Source organism: Diadema antillarum, unplaced genomic scaffold, assembly GCF_040938485.1.
Source record: "Diadema antillarum isolate AM-2024a unplaced genomic scaffold, OU_Dant_1.0 seq00000472_RagTag, whole genome shotgun sequence".
NCBI classification, from domain to species: domain Eukaryota; kingdom Metazoa; phylum Echinodermata; class Echinoidea; order Diadematoida; family Diadematidae; genus Diadema; species Diadema antillarum.
In genome coordinates, this window is record NW_027271440.1 from 754,162 (window position 1) to 773,832 (window position 19,671).

At 37.7% G+C, this 19,671-nt stretch overlaps 1 pseudogene; it reads right to left on the reverse strand.

The window, feature by feature from the left end:
• Positions 1-9,889: 9,889 nt before the first annotated feature.
• LOC139733364 (ileal sodium/bile acid cotransporter-like) lies at positions 9,890-18,181 on the reverse strand (annotated as a pseudogene).
• Positions 18,182-19,671: the final 1,490 nt, after the last annotated feature.

Here is a 19,671-nt window from a genome sequence, read left to right on the forward strand (position 1 = left end):
CTGGGGACATGACTCATCAAACGATACTGACTGAATAGAGTGCTATTACTGCTAACAATGGCTAAAAAAGAAATACTGGAGTTCCTTGAATTATTACAAAATCTGCTCTTTCTATATACTCTTTTAAAAAGAGATTTAAGTTGTTTTTATATTAAAATATATAAATATATATAAACATATATATATATATATATATATATATAGAGAGAGAGAGAGAGAGAGAGAGAGAGAGAGAGAGAGTGAGTGAGTGACGACTCGACAGAATTGGATAAGTTTATGGACTTTATAAAGTCTGCATTAACGCCTTTTAATCTTATCGTTACTATACTGACTTATAGTTCGCAGTTGAAGTGTTTGTTTCCGAGTATAATACGATCCGTTTTGGATATAAGGGAAAGTTGAACTTTTTTCTTTCTTTTTCGTCAAACCTTGTTTGTCTCTGTTGTATATTCCTGTCTATTTTGTTATCCCGTTATTATGCTAGTCTTGTTTCCTATTGTGTTGTCAAGTCAGTCCTTTCAAAGTAGCCTTGTTGCTTTTCCAGTCTCGATCATGTTTGTTCGTGTTTGTTTGTTTTTTTGTTGCTTTTATGTACATCTTAGTCCATCTGTCTCTTTGATAGTGGACTGCCAAACATTTTGTTGCTGTTGTTGCTGTTTCAATCTTTTATTTCATCAATCTGTCTTTCTTCGAGGGGCCCACACCAAGCGCATCGGAACAATTTTATTTATTCATTTATTTTTTTTTTGGGGGGGGGGGCGGGGAGGGGTGCCAAAATTGATTATTGATCATAACTAAGGAAAACTATTTATTTTACTTCGTACTGGCCGGGCGACTGAATGCTTCGCAATGTGCAGATTTTCACGTCTGATCAATTAAATTTTGCATTACGCCATTATTTATTCAAAATAATCGAAGTCATATGCAATATCCTTTCAGAAACATTTATTTACATACATGTATATGACGCGAGCGAGAGTTCAGAATCATCGTAAATTTTCGGTTCTCATGAACGAAGATAGGTCCTACATGTATGTCACAAGCGCTTATTAGCCAATATCTATTATTCTTCGAGCAATCACTTTGTGACTGATGGGAACTGTTTTTTTTTTTGTTTTTTTGTAAACTCTCTTTTCTGTTGGCATTTTAGCACATTTCTCTCACTGTCAATATTATACTATTGTGGAAGAGTCCAGACTACAGCCTTCGGAAAAACAATACACTTTGATAGCTGCTTCTAACTACAATCCATTATCAACGATCCGAAACCGTTGAAAATGTTCATGGTAAAGTCCAAAAATACAACTCGTTCATCATGTTGGGATTGGCCATTTCCTCTGAGATTTCATAATGCGGATGAGCCGCTGGGTGCGTTGCGTGCATAGGCGTGCATTGGTGTGCCACTTTCACGTTGCCATTAATAGTCTGAAACGTATTCATTAAAAACTTAAACGTGGTCGCATTGTTCTGTTAACAATCCCCTTCTAGATTTTCTTCATCTCTCCAAAGTATGCATCGAAATAAAAGGGTGCACAACAATTACAATCAAGTAATGCTTTTGTAATGTGTGAGTCATCTGAAAAGCCGCAGATTATTGCTCTGTGGTCAAAGTGCAGTCAAACACGCACACAGGTTTCTGATCAGTTATAATATGATACAGCACATTCTGGAGTTTTATTTTTAATTGCCTAATTTCTCCAATTTGAAACAACAACAACAACAACAACAACAACAACAACAACAACAACAACCTCAAGATTGCACATTTTCTTTCTTAACCGGGAAAGGCAAAGCGTAGTAATTTTCAGGCGTAGGTACCATGCTCTTCTAGAAATCTATGCTAAAACACATTACAACTTTAAAATAGATAACACACTCTTTAGTTCTGAAAAATCATCATGCCTGCCTGCATTGCTGGATAAAGTTCACTACAAATCGTGTCAAAGTAGTTACAAGTGTTGTTTAACTATATACTCTGAATTATATTTTCTGTACAGAACTATTTGTATTTTTTCAACGGCTATATCAGGAGTGAGTTATGGGATAAATATATGCAGATAACATATGATAATAATGATAAGTCATACTTACGACTGTACTCAATAGTATGTTTCAATGTATTCATGTCGTCGATGTAAGATTATTTAGGCTTAATAAAAACTAGCTCCAAGTTTTTATTGCAACTGATTCACAAATTGTCCTATATTGACTTAAATGAGCACTAAATTGTTTAGTGTTCTAGTAGTAGCTATGAGAAAAATATTAGGCATGCATACTCGAGCAGGATTCGAACTTACGACCTCCTGATCTTTGGACAGGCGTCTTATCTTCTGGATCATGGAATATGAAATACGGCATTGGATGGTTCAAGAGTTATTTAACTAGCAGAAAACAATTTGTTTCAAACATAATAACTCAGTTACAAGAGATACTTAGTGTGGCTTTCCACAGAGAAGTCTTTTAGACCGTTGTTGTCCATGATATACATCACTGATTTTTCTTTGAATCTGAAGTAGTTTCTTTCATAAATTTTGCCGATGATGCCTATGTATTTCTTGACCATAGTGACATCGATGTACTTGTTCAAAAGGTCAATGTAGCATTGAAAAAGTGACTAATCAAAAACGAAGTAATGCTTTTCAGTATTACTGCTGATTATTTAAAGGCAGTCGATCGCCATCCCTTATGGTACGTAAACTCCGAACGACCGAAGTTTGTGCATGCAATTGCGCAGTGCCAGACTCGGTGCTTTATCCATAAACGTGTGGGACAATGCTGCCACTGAGACACGTGTGTGTGTGTGTGCGTGTGTGTGTACGCATCATGCACAAACATTGTCACCGCGAGCTGCGGTGATTGGAGGAGAGAGGCCAGAAGACGCCTGGCTCTTTTGGCCTCTCTTCATGCGCATGCGCACTGATAGTGTGCGTCCATTCGGAAGCTCTCGTGGCTCGCTCGGACAGCCATTTTGGGTTAGGAGATTTGTAGCATAGAGCTCTTGTAGGTTAGCGTGTTGTTCGCTGACCCATTGAGCCAGCGCTATTGTCATTCGGGGTCACTACATTTGATATACAATGGGGGTGGCAGCGTGCTGCGTTCGTCTCCCGTGCCGCACAAACCACTCGCCACGACTGAGTGCCTTTAAGTTCAGAAATAACTGGATGATTTTATTTGAAAAATCTTGGTAGAATTGTAGATAATAAACCCTCCTGCAAAATACTTATTGATCATGTTTGTAAACATCATTTTCCGTAATAAAGGTGTCCTGAACAGACTGAAAATTCATATTCCTCAAAAGACTACGTCATTTTTATTCCTCTTTGATATTGCCTTACCCTAAATAAGGAATTTTAGCTTGGGACAATTAAGGCTCATCAGGCCCTACTGTATAGAGTGCTATACTGTGATTACTGCAAAAGAAATCCCTCCGTATCATTTGCTATTCTCCCGTACGTCCACATACAATGTATTGTTTGACTCTAATAAGATGCGAAGAAACAATAAATTGTTCTTATTTAACTTCGGTCAATTTACATACATGTGTGATAACAGTTTACACTCGTATATTTTTGATTGTTTGTTCCTCAAAAGTCAATCATTCCATGATTATCCCAGTCGACGCTCCATTGAGTTTCACTTACCACTTCGTCGAACGATTGTAGCGAAGAACACACTTACTCATATTGGTCCAAATTACTGGAATTCCTTTTTTTTTTTTTGAGTGACGACTCTCCAGAATCGGATAATTTTATACGCTTATTTTGATACCCGCCTGAAAATCTATACATTGCCGCCTTTTAAAGGGATTGTACAGTTTTGGTTGAGACCTAATTTAAAGTTTCTAACATTTTTGGGTGAGATGATGAGAAACCTCTTATGAAATATGAAAGAGCATGTAATTCTATGAGGTTTTCAATGTTTATTTGATGAAAATTGGTTTTGAAATGGCCGAGATATCCCCAAAAAAGAGCAATTCCAATATGTGTGGGACCCACACTTTATTACGATCACTTTGTTTTACTTTGTTTTTGGATGTTTCAGTCATTCCAAACCCGATTTTCATCAAATAAACTTTGAATTCCTCTTAAAATGGTATGCTCTGTACTATATCATAAGTGTTTTCTTGGTATCTCGAAAAAATTTAAAAGCCCAATTTTTATCTCCACCAATACTGTACTATCCCTTTAATATTATTGTTAATATTACCTGATTACAGCTAAAGTTATATAAGAGCTTCTTTAAGCTGTATAGTAGTTGAAAGGCTTGTTTCCGAGGAGTATACGATCTTTTCTGGATATAAAGGAAAGCTATTTTTTTTTCTTCGTCAAACCTCCGAGAATCGTTGTCTCTGTTGCGTATTCCTGTTTATTTTGTTATCTCGTTGTTATGCTAGTCTTGTTTCTTATCGTGCCGACAAGTCAGTCTTTCCATGCAATAAGTCTTGCTGCTGTGTCGGTCTCGTTTAATGTTTTCCGTTTGCTTTCAATGTGTACTAATATGTTAGTCCGTCTGTTTCTTTAATAGTGGGCAGCGAAACATTTTTGTTGCTGTTGTTACAGTTTTAATCGATAATCTTTAAATCAATCTATTTCTTTTTCCTCCAGAGGGGCTCACACTCTATACGAGCATCGTTTGTTCAGTGGGTCTCTCAGTTTTTCACACGATGTATATTGATATTTCACTAACTTTGATTACTTCAGCACTCATTACAATGTATCGTTACGGTAATGTTTCAATCATTGTTGATTACTATGTTCAATTCAAATGCATTGCTTCTGTCACTAAATGAAGTGAGATGTATAGCCTATTATATTACTGTGGAAAAAACGGAAATTAATTTGAACTTGGACCACCAAACTTCCGCCCGACAGCCATGCTGGTTCTAATTCCTAGCCTGCAGCTGGCACTGCGTAATTATTGAATTTCATAAGATTTTACCGTCGCGTTGTTGTCGGTATTGCACATGATTGGCGAGTCGCCCTATATATACATCGACAAAGTTCGGTCGTCTAGTTGATAAGATGCCTGCCCGGAGACCAGGAGGTCTTAGGTTCGAATCCTGCTCGAGTATGTATGCCCATTATGTCTTCTGTCATGGCTACTACTTATAAAACACTGATCAATGCAGAGGTATCTACCTCGATGTAGACAACGCGTCAATCAGTTGCAATAAAACAACTCGATGGAAAAATAGTAATGAATTTGAACAATAACGCTGTACTCATTTCATGCTACATAAGGATTAGAACCAGCACTGGCTGTAGGGCGGAAGCTCGGTGGTCTAATGGATAAGACTAAAACACTGATCGATTCAATGTTTACGTCAATGTAGGGCAATTTGTCAGTCAATTGCAACAAAAATCCAGCTCTGTCCATGTACTTTCTTTCATGAATCAGGATACAAGTAGTACGAGTACTATCATTTTATCAACCATTTTACTTAACCCTCCCCCCATGTGCAGTCTTTGCTCTTGAATTCAGGAAAGAGGTAATTCTAACTCCCGATTTTTTCCCCTCGCTATGTTACTTCATTCCTCCCTGGTACTAATTTTGCACCAGTTGTCATTGTCGTACGGTCAAAAACGACAACAAACAAGGAAACAAATTAAAACCAACCCAAACAAAACAAAACAAAACAAAACATCTACCCTCTTTTTCTGTCATCTCATGTCATATTAACGTCAGTGATTTGTGTTTGTAAGCCACCCACCTTCAAATCAGGCTTCATGCTTCAAAATTTTAGAAGATAATTATTGTTTTGACAACATTGTTTATCGATTTCTCTCAGTGTTTCTCGAAATGCACGTTTGCTTGCTATATTTCAAAGTTTGAAATACACTGAGGGAATAAGTGATAATGATCTACCCAATTTCAAAGCATTTACAAAGAAGTGAATTGTGACAAACGGCCAAAACTCTTATGGACATTATTGGAAGAGATGAGTGCAGACAAAGGGAAAAGTAGTTGTTTAGTTATCATTGTTCACTACCTGGCACATATATTGGAAGTGTAGTACTGGTAATGTGTGTTTATCAAGCGAAATCACAGTAACTGCGTTGCATGTCCTATTGACATTTACCTTTACATACACCTTCGGGACAATATCAGGAAAAAAGATAATGTGTGTCCCCTCTCGAAATATACATAAAGAGAATGTTACCTTGACAAGCTTGAAGATATCGATTACTTGATTAGTTATCAGTCTGTATATTCAAGCAAAATGAATGGATTGAAAGGATGTAGAATATCACTTACCTTAACAAGTAGAACAAAATAGAAGAGATAGGATTTCTATTGCGGGATATCGCACACTCTGTTTCCGCGCCGACATTTACGTGAGTAAAGTATACCATGGTTATACAGTGGGATCGTGATCATCGACCTCATCAGGAAAAAAAAGAAGAAGAAGAAATCAGACTATTCCATTTGTGCATAGGGGATATTATATGGATCTGTTCATTATCACATGCAGTGGGTATGGAGTTCGTATAATGCAAAAAAATAGTATAATGAAAAATAGTCGCTGCAAAGTTAGGAAGCACACTTGTATCGTGTTGAGTATAGCTGTGCAGGGGAAAAAAACCCTGGAATTGTACCCATCATGAATAATTCCACTCATTTGCGTAATTTCAATACTTTCAGGATTGTTTAGCTTTGTAAAAGTCTGTTCATTGCCTCGAAAACTAATTCGTAAATGAATTATAATATGGTGATGTTTGTTCTTAGTCAAGAGTGTGACAGCATGATACTACATACTTATTTTATGTGGTTCTTTCTCCTTTTAAACATCGTCAACAAGACGACAAGTTCGACAATTCTGTCGACTGTAACTTTAAATGAGCTCCCCTTCTCATGCCTTTCATTTTGGTTGTTTTGATATCCAGGGTTGCTCATCAGCGTCATTTGATTATATTGACTTCCGATACATCATTTCTTTTTCTTTTTTACGACCGAGACATTCACACAATCACTACCATCGTTTAATTGTTTGCACGATAGATAACGACATTTCTGGTGATGGAAAAAAAACAGCAATATTGCTTTCTTCTGTCATGTATAATGCGCCTGCCGAAGTCAATGCACATCGTACAGTCGTATAGTATGGTATAAACCATTATCAACGATTAGGTGTAAAAAATGTCAGAGGTAGAATGTCTGGGGTAAAAACGTCATTTTGGAGATAGATATGTTAGAGGTACATTAATTTCATAGTCACCCACAACCGATTGTATCTATCATCAAAACTAAAGTTGAAGAATATTTCAACATTATGTTTAAAGCTTGTGCTTCTCAATATTCTGAGTTCTTTCTTTAACAGTCGCGTACACACACTGCATTACACGCCAAAAACAAACAAACAAACAAACAAACAGACAAACTTACGAGGGTGACACATTGTTGCACACCCAAATGTAAACAATATATAGCTCATCATAATTCACACACTAACACATATACACAACTTTTATATTCTCATATACTTTTTAATAAGCAGATAGGCCCCCTACAAAGGAATTATATTTCTACAAACACACACCCAAGTGAGCATATACACACAAAAACATTCACAAATACACATTGATTACCTCCATATACAACACAATACATATACAATATTAAACCTGGTTTAACGTCTTGCCCCCCCCCCCAAAAAAAAAAAAACAAAAAAAACAAAAAAAAACAAACAAAAAAACAAAAAAACAAAACCGATTTAATTCTAAACTCCTAATGAAGAGTGTGCACAAACAATCACTCATTTAAAACTACAATTTCTCAGAATGTTATAGAAATGAGGATGCAAACGTCCCACTCACGCCCATGCTATAGTGGTAATTCACATGTGTTTTATACAGTATCGGTATACAGAACTGAATCAGGCATAGTCTGAAAAGGAATTATCTTCTTAAACTTCTACCTGTTAAGCCATGTTTTCCAAACGGGAGGTTTTGTAGTCACCCTGTAAGACCAGTTATAGCCTTTTGTCGAGGCCCTTTAGCTGTATGGTGAAGAGAGCCCAGCCGACTGGGGTTGCGTTGATGCGCTCGGCTGGACGCGATTCGCTCGTCCGTTACAGCGACAGGGTTTTGACAAAAGGCTAGACCAGTTACGGAATTCGATATTTATAAATCAATATATTATGGAGATATTGGTACGCACTCACAAAGCAAATTTATACATGTATTAAGCCGTTCAAGTGTCACATGGCGAAAAACAGACTTCCAGTAACACTATGCGGAAAGTTGACAGACCTACACATAATGATAATGGAAATAAAGAATAACAAAACTGTTCTTGACCAACAACAACTTGAAAACAATAATTACCTGATATTTCAACATGTGTGTTCGAATATGTGGTAACGCTATGGTAAACGGCAGAAAATGTACTTTTTGATAAGCTGTGTGCCTTGTTCTGTTCTGAGTAAGAAATGTAAAGAGGCGAAGACACACTCATTCGTTCAGGGCTAAAAGAAGCTCACGGAAAGTTTAGTGAATTGCATCAGACTTTGGTATTATGAAGAAGTGTTCGTATCAGGCATAATGATCAGAACAATACATGTTATAGTAAAAGTGTGAAAAAGCAAAGACTGACAGAGATACCATTTAGTGTAAAATCATACATAAAATGCAAGACATTAAACTTTGTATCAAAGAGAGAAGTTATACCAACGGAGAAGTTAATCCAAGGGATAATGAAAATACAAACTTGAAAAATCTGACTTCATGGACATTCAATATAAAATTTAATGTACTTTCGAATCAGGATGTCAATTTGCTAAAGTATAGATTTCATTGATTTATTTTCTCAACATTGTAATATTACTTTACCACCCTCAGTCTTTTAAAAACATATCTTCAAGTTAATCAAACTCAAAGCTGACAATGGCGGTATCATTTGATTCTAAATGAAAACATGAAAATTCCCCAGTATTTACCAAAGACATATTTCTTTTCAAGATGACAAAAACAATACCTCTGAACCTATACCGACGAGTTTCATTGAGTAAGACTATTCAGGAAAGAATACTAAATCAATTCAAAGCTTACAATGAGTTAACAATTACACCTCGAAATACACCTGGCTAGGTGGTAAAAACTACAAGTTGATCGGTTCGTGTTTAATACTAACAAATTTTGATGCTGACCTCCATAAAATGATGAATAAATTCAAAGACATGAATTGATGAATGAATTTGTTTTTCGTCAAATCAAACTAATTGGAAGCATACATTAAGACTTGACATTAAACTTTTCTTTTTCAAGAATTATCAAGTTGTTTATTGGTGCCCCCCCCCCAAACAAAAAAGAGAGAGAAGCATGAACATGGATTTATTTTATAAAATCTTAAAATCATGGTGTACAACAAACCATGACTAACAATTTATATGAAAATTTGAAGGTATTTTGACATAGTGCGTCAAATAACACGTGCTGTGAGTAAGACGTTAATGGGAAGGTAAAAACAAAATGGGGTCAGGGAAGAAAATGATATGACTTAAGTAGAGCATGATCATTATCCTTGATAATTATGTGACAACTTGAGGTTATGTTACAGTCTTCAAATGCCACATAGGCACAGGCCTACAGTAACTAACCTGACCGAAACCTGTCGACAAAGATCCTAAAAAAGTCGAACACTCGGTCATTAAAGACAGTAAGTGAACGACTTCCTTGCTGTCACAACTACTGGTAAACCATCACCCATTACGTAGGCCTACATGGCTAAACCAATTTCACGTTACACACATGCATAAGAACATAATTACATTATGCGTAATAATGGTCAGAGGACTATACCTTTATATAATTTCATTTCATTAATGTTGTAAAATTAATGTTGAAGTTTATGTTATTTTCTTCATTGTGCATTATTTTGAAATGGTTGCGATTTATGTTGCTACCTCTTGAGTGTAAACTGAGTTGCCAATTTTACTCGTCACTTCTGGGCCACTGGCCTCCTGTTCATTGACCTTGACTCCAACTATTTCAATGTTGTCTTCAGCATCCGCCCCTTTGCCTTTCCGCATGTTTATAATCAACCTGTATAACCCGATCAGTAAAGCTGGCTCGAGATGGATGAAAAATAGATAGAGAATCGGGTAGAAGAGCATGTCTAGGAAAAGAGGCGAATCGGCGAAGGAGAGGAGGGTCACCGTCCAGGCAAATACTACGTTCTGGGAGCCGGTCTCGAAGGCGATAGCACGGCACTTGGCGTGAGGCTGCCGGAGCAAGCGGGCGAACCCGTAGCCTATGGCGAAGCCCAGGGCGGGAAGAAGGATGGAACACAGCCACAGTCCCCAACCCGGCTTTGTAGAAATTTGGACTCAGCATTATGGGGAAGACAATCCCCGGAATCCCAATGAGAACCACAAGAATCAAGGATACCTGATGTGTAAGTGAGAGAACGTCAGAAGGCATAGATCATCGGGATTGGTTTTATTGCATGTCTCGATATGAAAATCATCAACTTTCTGAACTACCATGTCTTATTGTTTTTTTCCATTGTTTTCACTATCATCACATACAATCCAAAATATCAAAGTTAAAATTATGGAATGATTTTGTTTTTCAATAACGGTGCGAAAAGACACGAAAAACTTTGGATACCGGTGTCCTTGTCACAGGTGAACGTATGTTATACAAAATGACAATGTTAACTCTGACATTCTTTTAACTCTGTCCGCTTCACCCTTAATGTGAAGGGAACGCCATGTACAACTCTGATAAAAGGATATACAGGCTACCGACGGGTGTAAAGGCTTTTTTCTTAATAATGATTTCGACAATGAATATCTTTCATGGATGGAAATCACTATTATATTTATACTTTAGAATGCATATACTGACTTTCCTATTGGATCTAAATTCTAAAGTACATTGGGAATACTGCGCAATGATTACTTTAGAATTACAGATATATCTTAAAAAGCTATAATTTGACCTATCCACTTTACAGGTCTTGTTGACCTTTGGGAGCAGTGATTTTTAAAATGTTCAAGATATCTCATTTGATGCATTATGTGACCGTGCACCTCAAAACGAACATAAAGTCGCACACACTGATTTTGCGTGAGGACTGAAAATAAGTGAAATGGGTCAACCTAACCGAACTTGACTTTTTCATATTTTCTGAAAGAGCGGGTCTTCTTTTACATTATGCTAAAATTTGGTATCATAAAACGGGAGGGAAAGTGTGATTTTTAGCAGTTTATCTCGAACATTTTTGGTAGAATAGTGTGATTAGGTTTGTCTTTGGGATCCCATTTTCATTTCTGAGAAACCTTGTCCACACTCTTCACTTTCAACTCTAATAACTTTTGAAAGGATAGTGCTAATGCTTTGAAAGTTGGCGTTAATTATGGACAGAATGTGTTAATGAGGCATACTTAATTTCAGTTTAATCTGATAATCCCTTCATTGTTGTTACTCTGGTGGTTTACTTCCTGTTTTTTGTCCCATTCATCGCACAGCTAGCACGGTTTGGTAGAAATTAAGCGCTTGAATAGACACTGTACTTCAGAGCCTCTTTTCTCAGTTCACACTTTTCCTGAGTTTGCGCTTTCTTTCCAGTATTTAGATAGGTTAGGAGAGTCCATTTGATTTGAGTCATACATCATTTTAAAGCTTAAAATCTGCTCTTTCAGAATATGGTCTTAACTAAAAATTCATGTCTGGCGACTTTTTGTTTGTTTTGAGGTGCAGGGTCACATATGTGAAGGTCAGTTGTATCACAAAACATCCTATACCATATAAACTTTTCGCAACAAAGGCTAAAATATAAGAAGATAATATAATTTTTTTCTCAATAACCCATAACTGTAGACGGTCCAGTCTTGAAACATGTTTATCATATGAGTATATGAATATAAGAACGACCCAAGTCCATGGAAGACCATTTCGAGTAAACTTAAAAAAAACTTCATATCTTTTTTATTTGTCCAATGATATTCTATTTAACTGTGATGGGAAGGCAACATTGTATATACAAATTAACACATATATCATTATGACAATTAACATTTACATTAATTGTGGAGAGGCCATTTTGTGTGATGGACTTGGGTCGTTCTTTGATTCATATACATGATATTCTGCTATAGAGATGAGTGAAGGACGAGAGAGGGCGCTATAATATGAATGTAAGAATGACCCAAGTCCTTCATTCTTACATTCATATAAGATTTAACTTATTTATTTCAGGCACTTTCGGGGGTAATTAGGATTTATCATTTATACACAAGATGAGTCCATGCATAAGCTACAATTTCCCATGTCAAACTGAATTTGGCCAAAAATTGGACTTGGGTCGTTATCATATTCAGGTCTTCATATCTATTGTTTACATTTTATATGTTTAACAATACTTAACATTAATAATACTGATTTAATTTTTTACAGTGGTTGTTTCTAACCCATATTACTCACATATTAGAACTATTTTAAAGCACTAATGCGGAGTTTTTGTTTCATCTGCAAATGGTAAATTATGCCTTTAACTCACACGTGTAATCCAAGTCGACCATTCCTTCTTCCACCAGTTCAAGAATACTCCGAAGGCAGCAGGGATCAGAATAGTTAGGAAGGTTGTAAAAATGTTCATGTAAGGAATCACAGTTGAATCACTGGTCCAAACCCGAGCGTAGATAAAGAGATTTAGGAGCATCATCCCTACGGCGACAGCCGTGGAAACTGTTGTCATAGAAACACTGGCAGAGAGAATGATGTGAGCGTGTGTGTAAATATGAATTCAGGCACAGAATTTCTTGCTACATTGTGCACTCTTTCATACTTCGATTTTTCCATTTTTTTTCAATTCAATATTTTATTAATTTCCATCAGCAAAAAAGAAAACGAGAACATAGTTCAAAGCGGTACAATTTGTCAATTTGTCTTTCATTTGTCTGATACTGGCATTTTTTCCATATACAATATAAAGTATATGCACGAATGATGACATAAAAAAGAAACAATGTACTTTGTCATGGCAAAAAAAAAAAAAATAATAATCATAACGATGGAAAACAGTGTTCCACTAAAAAGCCAGGCTTGTAAGACGTGGAACACTCGAACAAAACAACGACAGCACCAATTTGTTATAAATGTACCAATCATATATGTATACATATATATATATATATATATATATATATATATCACTATACAATACATGCTTGATATCAGTAGAAAGATTATTAAATTGTCTTTGAAATGATATCCTACTCATTATGATTATGCTATCAAGTAAAAGGCTGTACTCAAAAGTGTCTGATAGGGTCTGCATTGAAAAGCTGCGAAATGAGCAAGAACGGTCCTTATGAATGAGAATGGTCGTGAAGAGTAAATGGAGAACATGTTCTTTTGTGTTATGTCTTTTGCTCTCAACTGGTCAGCCATGAAGGCAAATTTCAATAGACATTTTAACTTCACATTCAAGTTTTCAGTGGTGCCATGCCAGGCAATTTTGATAGCTCATCAAGTTTTCTGGTTGTACATCATGCCACGTGTAAGCAATGCTCAAAAAGCCCGCACCATAGGGCAAATTGAAGCTGAAATGCTTCAAAATGATGACAACGCAAGACCACAAGAGCGTGTGTTGCGACACGGATTGTCGCCCCTACACGGATTGTCGCCCCCGGCTCGGGGCGACAATCCGTGACGGAGTTGGCGGCACGGATTGTCGCCCCCGTCACGGATTGTCGCCAAGCGACAATCCGTGACGCTTGTGCAGCTCCCAGTTTTTGACCTCGAAGGCGACAATCCGTGATGGCAAAAAATTTGTTGCGACACGGATTGTCGCCCCGTCAAGGATTGTCGCCCCGGGCTCGGGGTGGTTACTCCGGTGTTAAGCTTTGGTGGGATGGGTATGACTGGTGAGTTATGCGTATGTGTGTGTGTGTGTGTGTGTGTGTGTGGATGCACGATTACGATGAGGCTCGTACGAATACTCGAATACGTGGAGAAATAACTTTTAATTATACGTATTTTCTTTACGTGCAAGACTTGAGCGTTGGAACAAGTGATATTCTAATTGATATATTTCTTCGCTATTTTACAAAGTATGGAAACAAAATATCGCGTGAAAGTGCTACGAAAAAAAAAAGTAAGCGTCTTTTCGTCGCTCGGTACACGGCCTAGTGTGTGTAAAAAGAAGCCTAGATCTATGCCCTCTTAACTTACACGTGAAATCCAAGTCGTCCAGGCCTCTTTCCACCAGTGCAGGAACATTCCGAAGGACACCGGGATCAAAATAGTGATGAGGGTTGTAAAAATATCAAGGTAAGGAATCACCGTAGACTCACTGGTCCACACCCGAGTGTAGATAAACAGGTTTAAAGGCATCATCCCTATGGCGGCGGCTGTGGAAACTGTTGTCATGGAAACACTGAAATGGAAGGGAACAAACAAAATAATTAAACTGTATGCGTATAAACTCAGGTTCACTATTTCAAGTATAGTGGCCTGATCCTGTGCCCTTTTATACTCCTCCTTTTTGCTGTTTCTTGTTTTTCTTTTTTACATGCAAGAAAATGTGAAATGATCGTAAGCTTCTCATACTATATATCAGAACTTTCTGCAAGAGATTTATTCTTTCATGATCAGTGACTGGGGGATAATTTCTTACGCTTCTTCAATGATAATTAAGAGATTAGGACAATGTGGTGCTGAACAGGAGAATTCAAGGAGAACGCGTGCATCAAGATAAGAGAGGAGAGGAAAGCCCATCTCAGATAGAAATATTACCTCAGACACACGTCCCCATTCGTCCAATATGTAAAGATATTAGAAAGAGTTCCACCAGGGCAGCATGCAAGTATGAGGACCGATATGGCGCCGGCCGCTTCAAGTTTCAAGGCCAGGCCGAGGCAGAACCCGATGAGAGGCATCAATATAAACTGTGACGCCATGCCGATGAAAAATCCGGCGGGATGACGAAACTGGGCAGGAAAAGAAGGTCGACCGATAGGACTGGAAAAGACTTGATTGTGATAATAGAAACGTGACAGCAGCCTTTATGCCAGGCTTTCAGATTTACCGCCAGGGCAATCATCGTTGCTTCGACTGTAAAATGCAGATGTTATAATCACTTCCTTAAAGTAGGCACGCATAGAAATCTAAATTATGCATAAACCAGGGTCATATATACCTCATTATAACGAGGAAGTACCATAGATTCCACCTAACCACGTTTCGAATTCACCTAGAAACGCTTACCAATGATAGGCCCTTCTTAATAAAACGAATAACTAGTTTTAATAAAGCCAGAGAACAGCTCGTTTGTACTCTCAGCGGGGAGATGACGTCACCGTGATGAGGCCTCGATCTTATGCGAGAGAGCGAGCGCGAGCTAGCGCTAGCTAGCGTATAGCTAGCTGTATACAAAGCCAAGCTAATACGTGTAGGATGCGAAGCCGACTAGACTTTCTTGTTGAAAATGGCAGAAGGTACCTCTGACTTGGATATCGAGGACCTCATTTTGGAATGTGATCCAGATTCGGAGGATTCGTTTGATGATTCGGACTCTTACGATAACGACCATGGGGAGATAGGCGAGTACGACGAAGACGAAAGTGACGTCGAAGGATCATCAGGCAGTGCAGGTGCAGTTGAACGCCAGCCTGTACCGTATCAAAACGAGCCTCTTCCTCGCAATCCCGCCGTGGCTGGCCGGGTAGTGGAGCGGGAGAGAGATGGCGACGAAGGCGCGGGTGAAATCGATCTCCGCAGTAGACTTGACCCAGCTAATGTTCAAAATTGGCAAGTTTTAGCACAATTTGTAGCAGATTTCATATCAAATTGAATAATGTGAAATGTGAGTATGTATTAGCCCAGCCTCAGGCCATCAACATGAATTTGGGAAAGTATCAGAGTATAGAGACCTTTCAGTTTCAGTTCAATAGAACTTGAACAAGATTCAAGAAGTTCGATTGTGAGATTTTGAGTTTGGAATGAGAGCAAGGGCCTAGCTGTTAGCAATTCAATTAGCATGACTTTGTCTGAGCTAGGGCCTAACTTTTTAGACTATGCCAAAACGGGGAAATTAGCAAAGGTAGTTTTGTTGTTGAATCAAGATATCTGGCCTCAAAATGCATTTTTGATTTGGATTTACCAATTAATACCCCTTGATTTTTTAACGTACGCATACAGGCCTTAATTGCATAGCCAAAAGAAATAGTACAGTATTGTAAGAAATTTAAACCCATAATACCCCACCCCCCCCCCAAAAAAAAAAAATGATAATATAGTAAACAAAAGGTCAACATGTACAAGGAAATATGTAAGAAATTCACACAAAAATGCATGAGACAAATTAATGATACTGATTTTTTCCCCTGTAACTATTTGTTTGAATGTTAAAACGACCTTGGTGTTAATACGACCACCATGAGATTACCACAAAAACATTGAAAATCCATAAAGCAGATACCTTACCTGCAAAATTCAGCACAGAAACAACAGGGCCTGCAGCACAAGGGCCTCTAGCGGCAACGCTAGACCTTGGAGTCTGGACTTTCGTCTGGACTTTCTTCAAGTTCTGGCAGCAGGGCTAGGGCCATTCGGGGTATGTATTGCATACGAAACGTTTACGCTGTGCCTATTATTAGCGCTGTGCACGTACAGCTGTCGACGGAGCGGCGAGTAGAATCTTCTCGGTCCTCGACTGCTCACTAGTCCTAGTCCTAGTTCTAGTCTAGAGTCTATATGTACTGAGTGCCGTTTTCTTCTAACTAGGCGTAAACCGTGATTGCCGTTGACTATTTTTTGGATTTAGATTTTAAAAATCACTCAGTCCTCATCTTCGTTAGATAGTTTGAACTGTGATGTCGAACCATTAACTATCGCTCATCATCAATGCATAGTTAGTGCAACGTTACTTTTTTTTTACACACAGTTTTCTATGGGCTGCACGTTCAGACAATGATGCCAATTTCATTTTGCATATCTGGGATATTCCCCACAAATTTGATCTAAATAAAAAGCTTTAGAAGAGATTCCTTTAAAAAATTAATAAATATTGTTTAACATGTTTATTTCAGCTCCATATTGCAATTTAACTAAATAACAGTTTTTGCAGTACTTCGTGTGAGATTTCATCAGTAAATTGACATGTGTAGAACCTTTCTAGTTCGTTTTGCTACAGTATGTCAGTACGTATTTTCTGTTGGCGCAAAAGGGCCGATAACAATATTTGAATAGCGGAATAGAGATGGCCGTGTGTAAGCAAAGGCTTACACAGAAATGAAATAAAATCACACAAAAGAAATATCAAAGATTCATTTTCTTCTGATCTTCATTGATTGCATTTCATATAAACAGAAAACATCATCCAGGTGAATAGGTACAATGTTCCCACAAACGAAATATCGCAGACGATTGTACACAGGTAAAATAATGACTTACTGATATCAAAAAGCTTGAATTTCCACGGAAATGTTATATTACTTTGATAATCCCGTAGTTCTAAATCAGAACGTTACAGTGACAGATTTGATTTTACTAAACTTCCGAGTTTCCTGACGATGAGGCGATCGCGAGCAGAAAAACAGAGATCTACAGTCTAGCAATGCATATCATATGCATGCAGCTAGCTAGCTGCAGCGTGCGCGTGCAGGCTCGATACGGTGACGTCACATTCACAGCCGTTTCCAGATCGACTCGCTCCGTGTCTGGTGCCTGCCCCGAGTTGTCCGACAGAGGGCGATTCTTTATGCGGGCCTACTTTAAAGTCAGAAAAGCAAACGTGCTCCAAAATTTCGGCAGTATTAATGTTCTTGGATCATCCTAAGGTTAAAATGCGGATTTGTTTTAATATTCATTTAGGTTTATATGGGCATGGCTGTCTTTAAAGCATCTTAATGCTTTGATCTTTCTTTCTATAGAAAGTGTAAGCTATAGAAGTGAAAAATGAAAATGCGATGACGAATCTATAGAAAAGACAGAATGATATGTCGACAAACCGTTTCTTTAATGTCCTTAACATCAATGGTCACGCCCATGGACAGCATCGACAGCACCACAGAGGAACTGGCCAAGATCTGTGACACCAGAGTTAGACTCACGCCACCGTTTGGAGGACCCATAGTGGTACCATTGCTAGTAATATTTGGCGTTGCTGTAGACGGCAGAGTCGACTCGGTGACCAAGATCTCTGTCACAGCCGTGGCATGTCCTCTGAAATCCATACTGCATACCACAGAAGACGAGAAAATGATATATCTCAAGCACTGTTAACCTATATAGAAAGGATAGACACACATACACATGATAGTAACTGATATCATACCAGTGCCATTATCAGCCTCATGAAGTAAATGATAATTATCAAGAAGCCATCAACGTACAGATTTTTTTTTTTAACTGCATAAATAAAAAAATAATCCGATTGTGACGTCAGGTATGGAAACCATATCTCAAAAAGGAGTTCGCAATGATGGAAAGTTGTTGTTATTGCACTCATCATGTTAATCACCTGAGTACTCATATCTGATTCGCTAAGATAACTGTCGTAGAAACGACTATCAAAACTTGCAATTGTTTCAAGAGTTTACAAAATGTACGACCACAGTCACTGTTCATTTTCTCCCTGAAAATATCCCTAAAGACCTTAACCCCTTAATTCTATACATAGCAAGACAAGTTTGCATATTAATTGTCAACTTTAATACTTCATAGGTATATCATAATCAGTTTGTTATTTTTTTTTTTGGTACAGTGCATGTATCAAATTTGCCTGTTGTCTCTTAAGCGTTTTTTTAATCCACTCAGCATCTTTATAGAAGGCACACAGTCAATTCGTCACGTTATTTCAGGGTAAGTACTCTGTGTTTTAAGCGAGCCATTTACCCTCAAACCATGCACAATTGTGCCTAATGATTTTGGAATAATGATTTTTGTTTTCATTAGACACATTATAGGAACATCGATTTTTCTCTGTTTTTCCTTTATGACGGGCATTTAAGTAACTTGGTGTGTAACTTCCAGTGTATTGAAATATCATAGCAATACGCATCTGCGATGTTTCAAAGCAAATACGAATGATTGAAATGAGATGCACAAAATTGTTACTGAATACATTGAAAGAAATAGATACAAAGGGAAGGAAACTGTTTCTCTGCGATCGTACAACGTCTGACATGATTGGCAAGATTAATTTAAAGTGTACAGTAACCCGAATCTGTATTGCCACATTTTACAGCTCAGCGACGTTTTCCAAAGGTAAAGCATGACAGCGTTGTCTGTCGTCTATACGAATTTTTATCATGACATACACCCCAGGACTCCTTTCGATTTTTTCTTTTAGATCATTATTCATCCCATCATTTCTCTCTTGTTTCACGTACAAAAATAATGTTATTTTGGCATGCTTGTTAATTTTGAAGAAGAGATGGTCATTTATCAATCTTTAATGAATTCTATTCAAAATTTTGTAGTAAGTACCTTACATCATCAGAACAAGTGAAGCAGGTTTCCTCTTACGCGATGTACACACCCTATATTTCAGTTCGGGCCACTGGGTGGATACAGCTAATCGTATGAAATCCCAGGGCAAAATTATATTGTTTTATCTTTATACTGCGGGCTATTATATGGATCTATTCAGCACAAAATTGGGTGGGAGTGTATAGAGTTCAAAGTGTAAGTAAATATATAATTTCTGCAAGAAACGACAAGA